This window comes from Osmia bicornis, chromosome 14 (genome assembly GCF_907164935.1).
Source record: "Osmia bicornis bicornis chromosome 14, iOsmBic2.1, whole genome shotgun sequence".
NCBI classification, from domain to species: Eukaryota; Metazoa; Arthropoda; class Insecta; order Hymenoptera; family Megachilidae; genus Osmia; species Osmia bicornis.
Window position 1 is genome coordinate 2,452,899 of NC_060229.1, and position 12,463 is coordinate 2,465,361.

The window sequence follows — 12,463 nt, forward strand, 5'->3', positions numbered from 1 at the left end:
ATTTATTCTGAGGTTGTTGAATAACAATTGGTTTCAGCCCTATGAAATTAATTTGAAATATCGATGTTGAAAGGTAACCAACATCATGTTTTAAAGAAACAATGAAATTGAAATCTCAGAAAACCAAAACGAATATATCACCCGTGTGGCAATAAACCAAAATTACAGTTCCCTACTGAATACACGAAAGAAAAGCTGTCAATAAAAAAAACGCAGGAAATTCCTTGAAAAATCCACATCGAACGAGGTCATCCTTTTAAGTCCACCCAGATCTGGCAGCACCGAAGAAAATAATAAAAATTTCACGAAAATCCAGCCAATCGAAGTGGGTTAAGGTCAACGCCGTCCTCCCCTAACGATCAGAACACCCGTTAGAGTATCGGGAAGAAAAATGACATAAGACATCCCCCTTCCGACTCGGGCGCCATATGACCGTCTCTGTCGCAAGCTCCCCCCTCCGTTCATCCCCACTCCTTTCTCTTTCTCCCCCACTACCAATTGCTTCCCCTACCACTGTCCCTTCTATAGCCGTCCACCCACCTACACCCTCGCAGTCGGCGATCGCGAACGCCGTAGCATACCTGTACCGCGATTACCAGCACATCTAACCGGTGACCAACACTAATTGCGACCGAGAGCGGAATGGCTCGTTGTAAGAAAGGAACAGGCCAGCAGGAATAAGGAGAGCAAAAGAAAGGAGCGTTGTAAGGAGATGTACCAGGTATATAAAGAAAGAGCTAACGATGGATGAAAAAGGAGATCGACGAGGATAGTGGCTAGTTACACGAGGAGTAGGACACGAGCAAGAGAGCGTAGCGTGGCACGACACGGCGGCATATCCATAGACATATACACTGTGTCTATGGGCATATCGACGAGAACCGAGGCTGGCCGAGCACGACCGAACAGGGCCGACTTGGACCCTGCGCGCTCAACCCAAACCCGAGGAAGCATAGTTGCATTTAAACTGCCATCCCACCGAGGTCTCTCTTCCGTGCTATCCGGAGTAGTCTGCTGGCTGGGTCAGCAGCACTCGACGAGTACGTGTCGTCCGCGTACCTACGTTTCGTACACCCGCACAAGTGTCACACGAGTATCGCGCAACCCTCGACGTGCCTCGGCTACGTTTCTTTGTCCGTGTTTCCGACGAAACGTGTACTCGAGGAGGGTTGATACACACGAGGACAGGGATTTTTTTTTCTACCAGGACAAAAGGAAGGATAGGATGGTTGCCGGGTATCGGGATCGGTACGAACTTTGTGCAGACGTGTTATTTGATTGATCCTATGGTGTTCGGGTACGGGTTGCTCCAGTTGAATGGACTGACCCCGGAACTGTCAGTCGCGCTGCCAATCAGCTGCTTCGGACCATTCGTGTGGAAGTGTGCATTTTCCTCGACGCTTCTGTTGGAAATCATTTTTTAATCGTTCGACGATCATTTCGAAATGTTGGTTCATAGACTGTGTTTCCGGTCTCCTTTGTCCCCTGGACTGGGTAACTTGTTGACTGGACACGTTGAAATTTCAAAGCCGTTTCCATGAAAAAAGAAACACACACACATAACGGCCAATCTTCTCGTCCTCCCACCGTGAATCCTTGATAGCTTTTCGCACAGCTATCCCGAGCGAGTAACTTGTTGACTTTTCTCCCGGGGGCAAGTGGCGACGATTCCAGCCATTATGTAAATCGAATTTGAATTTCTACCGTATTTCTGCCCTGCGTGCGTGCACTTTTTATGGTAAATTATTGAAATATCGAGACATAGGTGGATATAGGTATATGGATCGATAGAATGAGTCGTTTCTCGATCAAACCTGATGTAATATTTCTTAATGCAACGTCGTCATTGCAGTTATTGATCTTATCGAAATCGTTTCTTTACGCTGTTACGTGTCAAAGGAGTTCATTACTCCAGTTAAATTACCTTCGTTATGGGGAATTTCTAAAAATTCTGTCCTCCATTAATCTTTGCCACTTGGTTCGAGGCTTTTCTTAATAGGGATGCATTGCAAGAATAGATCCCGAGAATTCGCTCTTACATTGCATTTTTCTCGTCGCTCTACCGATTGGTCCACGAATGGCATCGAAACGCTGTTGCTACGTGCTTCACAATGGGGCCAGCTTTTAAAGCCGATATTACGAAACGAAGTGTTCACCATAAGTGAGAAAAATGATAAAAAGTCGAGGGCATCACAGCAATAATAAATATTAATTTTCTAATTATGAATCAATTGCAGAAAAAATCAAATTTTGCTAATTGTAAGTTAATGGCATATTCAAATTAATAGATATTTCAGTTTGTCTAAAGAATTTATTGAAAATCATTGTTTAATTTAAGAACAAATTAGTCGAGGATGTTGGAAAAGTGTTATGGTAGTCTTAAATCTGACAAATTAACGCAACAGCCGGTTCATCGATATTCGGACCAGTCAGAGGGTGGCAGCGACGCGTTCAATATTTAACTTCTCGTTCCAGTTGTACCAGTTTGAGGGTCATTCCAGGGCCCATCCTTTCCCTTCCGCTCGAAGCGTCGCTCAAACGCGAATTATCGGCTTGCCACGAAACTTCTACCCCTCTTTCGCACCTCTGAATATCCGTTTTCAAGCCTTTCGACCCATTTTTCTCATCCCCCTAACCCTCGAGCCTACAAAATTCACGAATATTAACGAGATATGTGTGATTAAAGGCAGTAAACTATAAATAGATCACTCGAGTTGCTTTAAAAGTTTGTGTCAAAGATGATTGATTCATTCGAAGGTTATTTATTTTTATAAATTATATTTATAATCAAATCGAAGGGTAACAAGGTATCATTTGCAGGAGTGGTAGATAATTTTTCTAAGTATATGATAATGATGTATACCATAATATAAATTACCAAGAGATATTTTATTCCCCTGGATACATAGAAGGTTGTTCGATAGCAAGAGGACAAATTGCAATCCCAATTCGCAGCTTCTGTAATTACCGGCTGATACCTGGTTCCGTGTCTCCGGCTCGTTGGCCGCGATCAAAAGCTAATTTCTTACTCGGCGTAATAACACGCTCCCAACGCTTGTGTACATACATAGCCGGCCACTTTTCTGCAACTATTACCGCAATTAGCCCGCCTCGACCTGCCCGATAGCTTCAACTGTTGCACGCGAGAGAATTCGCGACGAGTCGACGCGATTCGTTACGCGTACCTGTCGATTAATTAACCGTTCAACCGCGAGTCAATCTTGCTCTATTTCTATTCAAACTTTCCATTAACTTGATTACTACTTTATCGATTAGGGGTCTTTAAATTGGTATTTCCTGGGTTGTGGAGGAAAAATTAATCCAATGTGATCTTGGACACAAACCTTCCCATTAATTCTTCGAAATTTTTCAATTAAAAATCACTTCCCGGTACCTGGCACAACCTGAAAATTACAATTCGTCGAACGTATGAGGAAATGAACAAAAGGATTCGGGGGGGAATTCTCGCGAGTGAACGAGGAAAATTGATGAGAATCGTTTTAGAAGAACTAATTATGGAGAACATCGTTTTTGTAGTTCAACGAAATTGGTGAGTAAAAAAGAAATTATTTCTCTTGAAATTTAACCCTTGAACCCAGCGGAATTTGAGTCCGAAATAAAGTAGAATGGAATATTATTATTTTATTTACATTAGAATAGTTAGGATTAATAATAAGAATTTTGAGAATAGGATTTTGGAAATTGTCTTTTTTCACTACATCATTAGAAGTATTTCTTTTATGGTATCATGGTTGAAAATTTCCTCTTTTTAATTCTCATTTCATTCTGCCCACACATGTTCAATGGAATTGACGTCAGTACTTCCAGTGCTCAATATAGGTGTTATCAGTAAATGTGGTTATATAATAGCTAATCTACAAGTATTTTTGCATTTACGATGTATGGAAACAAACAGAGCATATGCATACAATTAACAGTAATATAACAATAACAATCATAATATGCTTTAATTATAAATGAAATCATTATTGTTCAGTTACTGACAATAAACTAGAATTAATCAAACTTCCTTTTAAAATACGTATCAATTATTATTCACCAGCTATACATTATTTTATTTTTGAGTAATTGAATGCTAATAAGATATCTGGGTGATAAAATTGAGAAATTTATTAAAAGTGCATTGAAAGGAAGTTTGGTATTGAAATTAACCCTTTAGGTACACTGATAATCAAATCAGACTTCTGTTTTTTTTTCTTTTTAATTACTTTTAATATCGTCAAAATTAAGATTTTATTCCCTATGGTTTTCCCTTGAGAAACCTAATTTGATCGCGAGTGTACAAATGTCAGCTCAGGGATCTAGAAGCGTGTCCGCGCGATACATTATCTCGTGAGCGTGACAGAATTGGGCATTCTAAACAATCACCAAAGGCGGCGAACGCGATTCCCTTAATCTTGGCTCCGGTAGCAGAAAACGCGAACAGTTACGACGAAATTACATCGCATTTACGAAGAACATCGAGCGCGTTCCGCGCGACACTTTAACGCTTGAAATTATTTTCAACGAGCCCGGCTGGCAATCTGCTGCGTACGCGTAACCAGCTAAGAAGAACTTTACCACCCTCCTTGTCCTGCTCAGTTATAACCACCTCGTTCTAAGTCTTCGAAACGAAAAGCACCAGGACCGTGATAGCAAGGAAATTGAATCGACGCTGGGCACACTGGTAAATAGATTTCATCTTTCTCCGTCCCGTGTTACCGCCTCATTTACCTTTTATCCGCTCTCTTTCTCGTGTCGATGGCGATTCGAAGAGGACGGTAAAGACCGTGGCCGGAGAACAAGAGCAAAGGGAATGAGACGAAGGCGAATCCAATTTGTTCGGATTGCTAAATGTCTCGACGGTTGCACGCGATGCAAACACCGGGGTCAGCATAATCTCGGGAAAGTAGCTGGGATTAGAATTCGAAAGGCTCGATTATCAGATATCCTCTTCCTTTCTTGTTGGTAGCTTGATTTTTATTCAGCGTTGATTTCAGTGGAATTATCGGCTCAAATCAATGAATGGTTAGGGTGGAGAATTGTATGGCGAAGATTGCATTTTTTGGGACCCAATTTAGAGCAAGGTATCAGGTGAGGGTGTAAGTAAACCTAAAAATATTGGTGGGTTTTGAGAATCCTTTCCTTTTTAATTGGGTGGATTTTTGCAAATTGTTCTAGTTGAAAAATCGAATTAGGTACATTTATAAAATTTATTACCTAATTTAGATCTAACTTGAAGTACTTTCTTCTTGAAAGAAAATTACTTTAAACTAATTTTAAAACTATGTACTTAAAAGAAATCACTCTTAAACAGTCTTCCTTAATATCGACTCTTAAAACTTAAAATTCAGTTTCCTAGAATCATTAACATTTTTGTCGTTAGGTACTTCAGTTTAATGATATCCGGAGTGTAAGAATACCGCAATTCAAATTGCTCTTAATTATTATAATTATATAGGTCAGTGGAGTAGTTATCGAAGTACAGATTCACCTTCCGGAAAATGAGTTTCCCTTCGCTTGAAATTAAATGAATGAAGTTTCAGCCTACTCGATAAAGAAAATCTAAGAATTTTTCCAAAAACTTTAAGAATATTTATACATCCCATAATTAGTAATTTGAAAGAAATATTCAGCATTTAATATTATGCACTTTAACCCCCTGACACTAACGGTAACATTCCACGGCGAGCACAAATGCCTGCGCAGCCACGGTCCGTCTAAAAGAAAAGGGGATCGTGCAAAAGCTGGTATTCGAGCTCGTCATTTTTCCGGCCAACGCTGCCGATTCGTCTTGAAAGATTAAAGAAACCCAAGAAAAAGAGAGGAACACGGTTGAAGGCGTCGATGAGGCTCGAAAGGTGAGCTGAATGAAGGCACAAACGATCGGTGCAGCTTCATTGTGTAACGGAGACCGACAAAAGATCCTTGGGATCGCGAAAAAGACGGCTAGCATCTAAATTGAATCTCCTTCCTCTTGAACAAGAACCATTTTTCTCCCGCTCTAATTCATTTATTTTTATTATGGCCAACCGATACCTGCTGAAGGGAAACAAAGTAAGATAACTGCATCTAATATGGAACATCTGATTTTAAAAATAAACACGCTTCTTTTTTTTAATGAAAAATATTAGGATACTGAGAACAGTATTTTTAAAAGGGGTAATTGTAGGAAGGACGAAAAGGGTGTGGAAGGATAGGGACGCGAAGGAACTCGGTAACGCCGGAGAAGATTGGCAATTTTCGCAAAATTAAGCGAATTGAATCGAATTATGTCGAGCCGGTGACGTCAGCCTTGTAACTCGCTGAATTGGCGAGAAATGTGACTCTCTCGTGTCGCTTACACATCGATGGCTTTACTGGTAGCTCCTCGCAAGAAGAACACTTGCCGATGGATCTTGTGTGAGAGGTGCCTTCTCAATGATTCATTTTTCATGGATATTCTGCGCCTCTGATAATTCAAGTAAATTTCGTTTCCACGGAATTCGTTCGATTTCAATTTTCACCCAGTTTGTTACCTCTCTACGCTTGAAAATCGTTTCACGTTTTTACTGACGACCTTTTCATTCGGTTTGTTAGACTCCCTTTGGAATACTGTTGATTGTGTCGATTGAATTTATTGGCTTCGATGGCTAACAACGAATTGGATGCTGGCAAGGTTATTGAGGTAACTAGGGTACTAGGTTTCGAGATAATTTGGAAAAATGATGCTTTTCTTATTAATTGAAATCGACCTTTAACTCTTGAACAACGGAATATTGGAATATTATACAATCCGAAGTGTATTAAGTTTTTTTTTTAAGAATATTCCTATTTTTAATGATGGATCTTATGAAGAAATTTCATAAAAAACTTTCTTTTATCTATGCAAGAACCTCTTTCATCATGATTTAGTTCTCGAATACCAATTCAGCGAGTTTCGAGGTAATTTATGAAGTCAAACTTGAAGAGGCGAAGTTGGTGAAGTTGGAACGTATGGAAAATCGATCGCTGGAAATAAAGCCAGTCGATTTAGTTTGATAGCTAATTGTCGGAGCTTGTCAGAACGATTTAAATTAGACCACGTGACATGAATGTGACAGAACTATCGTAATGTAACTTTCAACACAATTATTGAACCATCAGCTGTTAATTAAGCTTGGAAATTAGTATCCACTCTATATAGATCTGAGCATCAATTATACAATATGTAAAAACATCGGTATTATAACAAATTGTCAGATAATTATTTCTTTTCTAATATTATTTTATCCATTAAAGTTAACGAAAAAATTAAAATTTAATTAAAGAAATTGAAATTGTGGCCATCTTCATGATCCCATACGGTGTCCCATAAGATTTTCCCACAGAAATCAATAACTCGATCAGACGAGTTGAATACAGTGCTGAAAATAAATTCATCAAACGATGGCTGGAAATACGAGCAAAAAGGAGGACGCTTCTGTTTCATCGGCACAATGGAATTCGACGCGAACTCGTTCGTTCGTTGATCGAGAAAAGGTCAGAACGAGCTGTCTGGGGGAAGGCGTTAATTGACTTTAAACCACGATGGTTTACAGTGTCTAGGGCAGGCGAGAGGGGTGGAAGAGGGCGCCAGGAAGAACAGAGGGCGGTAGTGGAGGAGGGGTGCGAAGTCAATTAGCATAGGCACGAAGTTTGCGGCTCCCAACGCGAAGCTGCCAGGTGACGGGGGTGGCTCGAGGAAGTGCGAGGGTGCTTCTGGAACAGAGGGTGGATGGGAAAGGGGGTGAATCTATCGGAGAAGAGAATGTTACAGCCCGCGGCATTTCGCGCCGACGTCGATGACTTTAACGCAGTCATCTACCAGAATTTAAACCCAGATTTATCATACTAAGTTATTCCATAATTTTGGTTTTAAAAAATGTTATATTTTGATTATTTATTTTTGTTCAGATGGGAATTTTAGCATTAGTTACATTTTCCTCGGGATGATTACTGTGAAGCGGATAATTTGATCTGATTAGCAATCACTAGTAATTAGAAACACAATAATTAGTGGAAAATTGTTAAAGTTCTTAAAACATGAAACAGCCATTTTACGAAGGTTTACGTCCGTTTCCGGTCTCGTGTAAACACATTTCTGCACTTACAGCATAAAGATGGCGTTTACACGAGATGCAGTTTCACCGGAAACTAGACGAGGATGAAACTTCAACTCGCGAACCACCGCCATGTGTTGTGTTTCAACACGTTCTTGCGTAAATACTTCCGCTGAAACTAAACATCTGCGCGTTAATACGTTGGGTAAATTTAACGAAACCTCAACCTGTTAAAGATTACATAAAATATGGATACAAAAACCTTTGAACTGTTTTATCTAATAAGCGCGTATTAACGCACTGCTAATTGCAAATAACAATTTTAAACAAACATCATTCAAACTAATCATCTTTTACCATATTTATGATAATTCTTCTCAATCTTCTGTGATAAAATTCAGTTAGTTAAAAAGTTAAAAGATTGCAAATTTAATTTCTGACCTAATTTAAGAATCGATCAAGAAAAAGGTCAAGAATCGGTTAAACAAATGAATCCTACTCTTGATGCACAATTCCATAAAGAAAATAGAATACCATCACGACTCTGTAATAAAAAGAAAGTCCCACCATAGAACGTCCCCCATCAGCATCAATCGTTTCAATCCACAAGCTAAGCATCTTAAACGTGCAAAGAAACAGGGTCGTGAAAAGACCAAGAGGAAAGGTTGAAAGAGAAGAAACATCGGTCGATTTCGAAGCGTTTGATGCGCGCGAGAAATGGCCGACATCACGGTGTCTGGGTCCCTGGCACGAGGAGAGAGCGTTAAAGCCGTGCAGGAAGCGGCCAGACAGAGTCAGAGGTCGCGGCTGGGATGGCGTGGAGGAGAAAAGAAGAAGAGTGGTACCGACTGTGTGGGTGGCTAGAGGGGTTCGGTGGAAGGTGGAGGAGAAGCACGATGAAGGTTTTACGGCCGTGGTTATGCCCGCCGGTTTGCGCAATTTCGGTGTATCTGAATTGGCGGAGAAGTCGTATCTAAACGAGGCCGGATGAATCTGCAACGCTCCCACTCGGATTCTCTCCAGGGGGCATGTCCCATAAAAACGTTGTAACGTCGGTTTCAAGCGTAAGGTAGCACGGCAAGGACGAGCGTCGGGATAAAAGGGGACTGGGTTAAAGGATATTGTACGATTGTGTTCGCGCAATGCTTTGTTCACCACTGAGACAAGAAGATCTGCACGAGCATAATAAAATATGTTTTTGCCAGTTTTATGATGTATTGTGGTCTGGGATGTACTATAGGCTTGAATCAGTGGTATGACTAAGTATGGGGCAGGGGACCTGGCACCCTTATAATGTGGACTGGATCCCTCATTGTCGAGGGATTCTAAGACTAAAATTTTTAAATTTCCAGATTCTAAAATCTTAATATCCTAATATCTACATACCTATACCTGTTGTAATTTTAATGGTCGTTAATAGCAAAATATTTTTGCAACAATTTTGAATACAACATGAAACGTAAGAAAGTTTAAAAGGTTGTAGAAGGTACAGGTTCGGATAAAAGTTCCATGTGAAGAATAGAAAGTTTGCGGAAACTTAGAGTTGGGACAGGAAAATCGAATTGCTTCGAAGTAAAATGTATCTTCGACGGGAGCTTCTTATTTTTCGTTACAGGACGAAATAGGACGAAGTTTGAAAGCTGGATAGAATTGAAGAATTTGTAAAGCGAAGTGAACACCTACGTAAAAGAGCAATTTTCAAAGATCTATGCTTGGTGAACATTTCTTAAGTGAAATGAAAACGGAAAAAAGTAGAATATAATTAATATCTATTTTTAAAATTTATAGAAATAATTGTTCAACACTTTGGCACCAATTTAACACAATTTCTCAACCTGTTAAACCATTTTTAATCAAGGAAACCGACTGCAAACTCATCGAACTCAAAGTAAGTTTAAAGTTGAACCACGAATATTGACGGAGAAATTAATTAAGAAGGCTGGTTGGTCAATATCCGAACGGATCCGTCGATATTTAAACTTTCGGAGTCTCGATGTTTAAAGTTGGAAAGAACGCTTTCAGCCTTTCCGGGAGGACGATTATTCCTGCCAGAATTAGCCAGCTCGAAAATGTGTTAACGGCGATAGTTTCAACGACCGTTCGCATGATCATTCCTTTACAGCGAAACTTCTCTACTTTCGTCGGGATTACGACGTGAACGAGGATCTCGCGAGATCTTTCGAGTAAAAATGTGCGGAAGAAGAGGGGTCAAGTGCCATTAAGTTCTTGCAAGCTCGGCAGGAATTTCATTTCTTGGCAAGAAAACATTTATTGGCAATAAAGTGAAACGGAACAATGCTTTTATTGACTGTCCCCAGTCGCAGGCGCATTTAAAAAAGACTTCGTTTAAATCGTAACTAGTTGTCCCATTACATTTTCAAACAATTTTCTTCTTTTATTAAAATTTTTGTTTGAATAGACAGAGCAAAATTTATATCATATTTCCACAAAAATATCTAAATATCTAACAATATCTAAAATCATTGCTGAAAAGGAAACCATATAAATTCCAATTACAAATGAAATAATTTCAAATATTCCGAATGAAAAATGGGAACAGACGCGATTAAAGCTAGATAACAATCAAACTTTATCGCCGAAGAGGGTTGATCACAAGAAAGCATAGTCGAAACGATGAAAGCCATTCTGCAGACAGGATTAAAGCCTTGGTGAATGAGACTTCCCCTTTTATTATCTTCTTCAAGAATCGTAGCCCTTCTGTTCTCTGATGCTAGGTGTCGAGACACACTTGACACACCGAATCGAACGGGATTTCCGGAAATTCGAAGCGTAAAAATCGCCAGACAGTTCGCTGCTCTTTCCTACAGCGTGTGGCGTTTGTCTTCGGTGTCAGAAATTTCCAAGACGACGCAAGACATTTATGAAGTTTCCGTGCAATCTCAAAGTTTGATAAGTTTGCACATACGCGACACGCGGACAAACTTCCACGATCGCTCGATGAAACGATTCGCAAAGTTGGTGGTTGTCTTGCTTCAAATTTTTTGTATACAGTTCCTGAGAAATTCTATTAAGCAGCTTAAAGGGTGTTTTGCCACATATTGGACTAACAGATTTGATAAAGATTATTAATGTTGTTAGACATGTTTAAAATAATTAATAAATTATTAATAGATATAATTATCATACCATAGCTTCAATAATTAAATAAAAAAAAAAATTAGGGAAGCGAGATTTGAACTCGCACACTTATGGTTTAGCAGTCATATGGCTATGGGGCTTTACTCTAAATCCAAGGTTCGCGAGTTCAAATCCTGCTCCCTGTAATTTTTTTTTTTTTAATTTTTGAAGTTATGCTATAGTAACTGACTTTAATTATTAATATCTCGTAAATAATTAATGTTTCCTGTGATGACAGTAAAAGTCACGATTTACTGCTGCATGAAATTGTATCTTGAGGTTTCTGTTTGCAATACGAAAAAAAGAAACAATGAGTAAGGGACCAAATGACTATAGAATCTCCCCCCAGAGACCTAAACTGACCTGGTGGAGACTCGTTACGCGTGATTTCGATCCGAGTCGTATCTCCGCCCTCGCGAGTCATAGTCTTCAGGGTCGGTAATTGCTGTTCCGTGACCAACACGATGGAAGAGCTGCGCGACAAAGGGGGTGGGAAGAAACAAGGCTGCGGGCAATTTGAATCGTCCGCCTTGTTAGGAGGGATAGACAGAAAGAGGAATGGTTAGGCTGTTCTTGGGATCCGAGTTTACCACGGTGAAAGTAAAGTCTACCCGTTTAAGAAGCGGTAAAAATGACACGAATGAGCCACCTGAATGGTAGAGACAGGAAAGGACGAGGCTGGGAAAGAAACAAGTTCTGTCGCGTGAAATTGAAATGGATTTGTGACAAGTGGTTGCTAACGACGTGTACATAGACAAGGGGATCAGAAAATGAGACTGGAAACATGATCGAGTACTTGGTACTGATTATTGACAGAGATTCAACGTGTTTATTTGATCAATAAAGTAAGATTTATTGATAGTTAATTAATACATTACATGTCATGGAATACATTGGCGACTGGCATCAAGAATTTAATATAATATAATTGAATAATTGAAAAAAAAATAGAATTTTCAAGTTTAAAATATTAAAAATGAATATAGGAAGTAAATTCTTTTATGAAAGCCAAATATGGAACAATGAATCTATTATTAATAATATCATCTATCATAAAAAATTACTCTATGTCACAGAAAGTAAAAAAACATGGCTCTAAAGAAAAAATCTGTCACTCATGGCATGAGTGACATACATCACCGAACAACACTGTCACTCACACGTGACTGACGTGTGAGAGAACGCGTTAAACGTGAAATCACTTCTTCGAGTTTCGGTTGATTTAACGCGACGCTCAAAGTGTTAATACTCTTAATAATTCATAG

At 39.5% G+C, this 12,463-nt stretch overlaps 1 long non-coding RNA gene across 2 annotated transcripts in view; it reads left to right on the top strand.

Annotated features, from left to right (window-relative positions):
• The first annotated feature begins 568 nt into the window (after window positions 1-568).
• LOC123988451 overlaps window positions 569-12,463 on the top strand; it is a 48,135-nt gene continuing 36,240 nt past the window's right edge. For both annotated transcript variants that reach the window (XR_006830068.1, XR_006830069.1), the window contains exon 1: window positions 569-3,550. This is a non-coding gene — a long non-coding RNA (uncharacterized LOC123988451). The remainder of the gene's footprint in view (window positions 3,551-12,463) is intronic.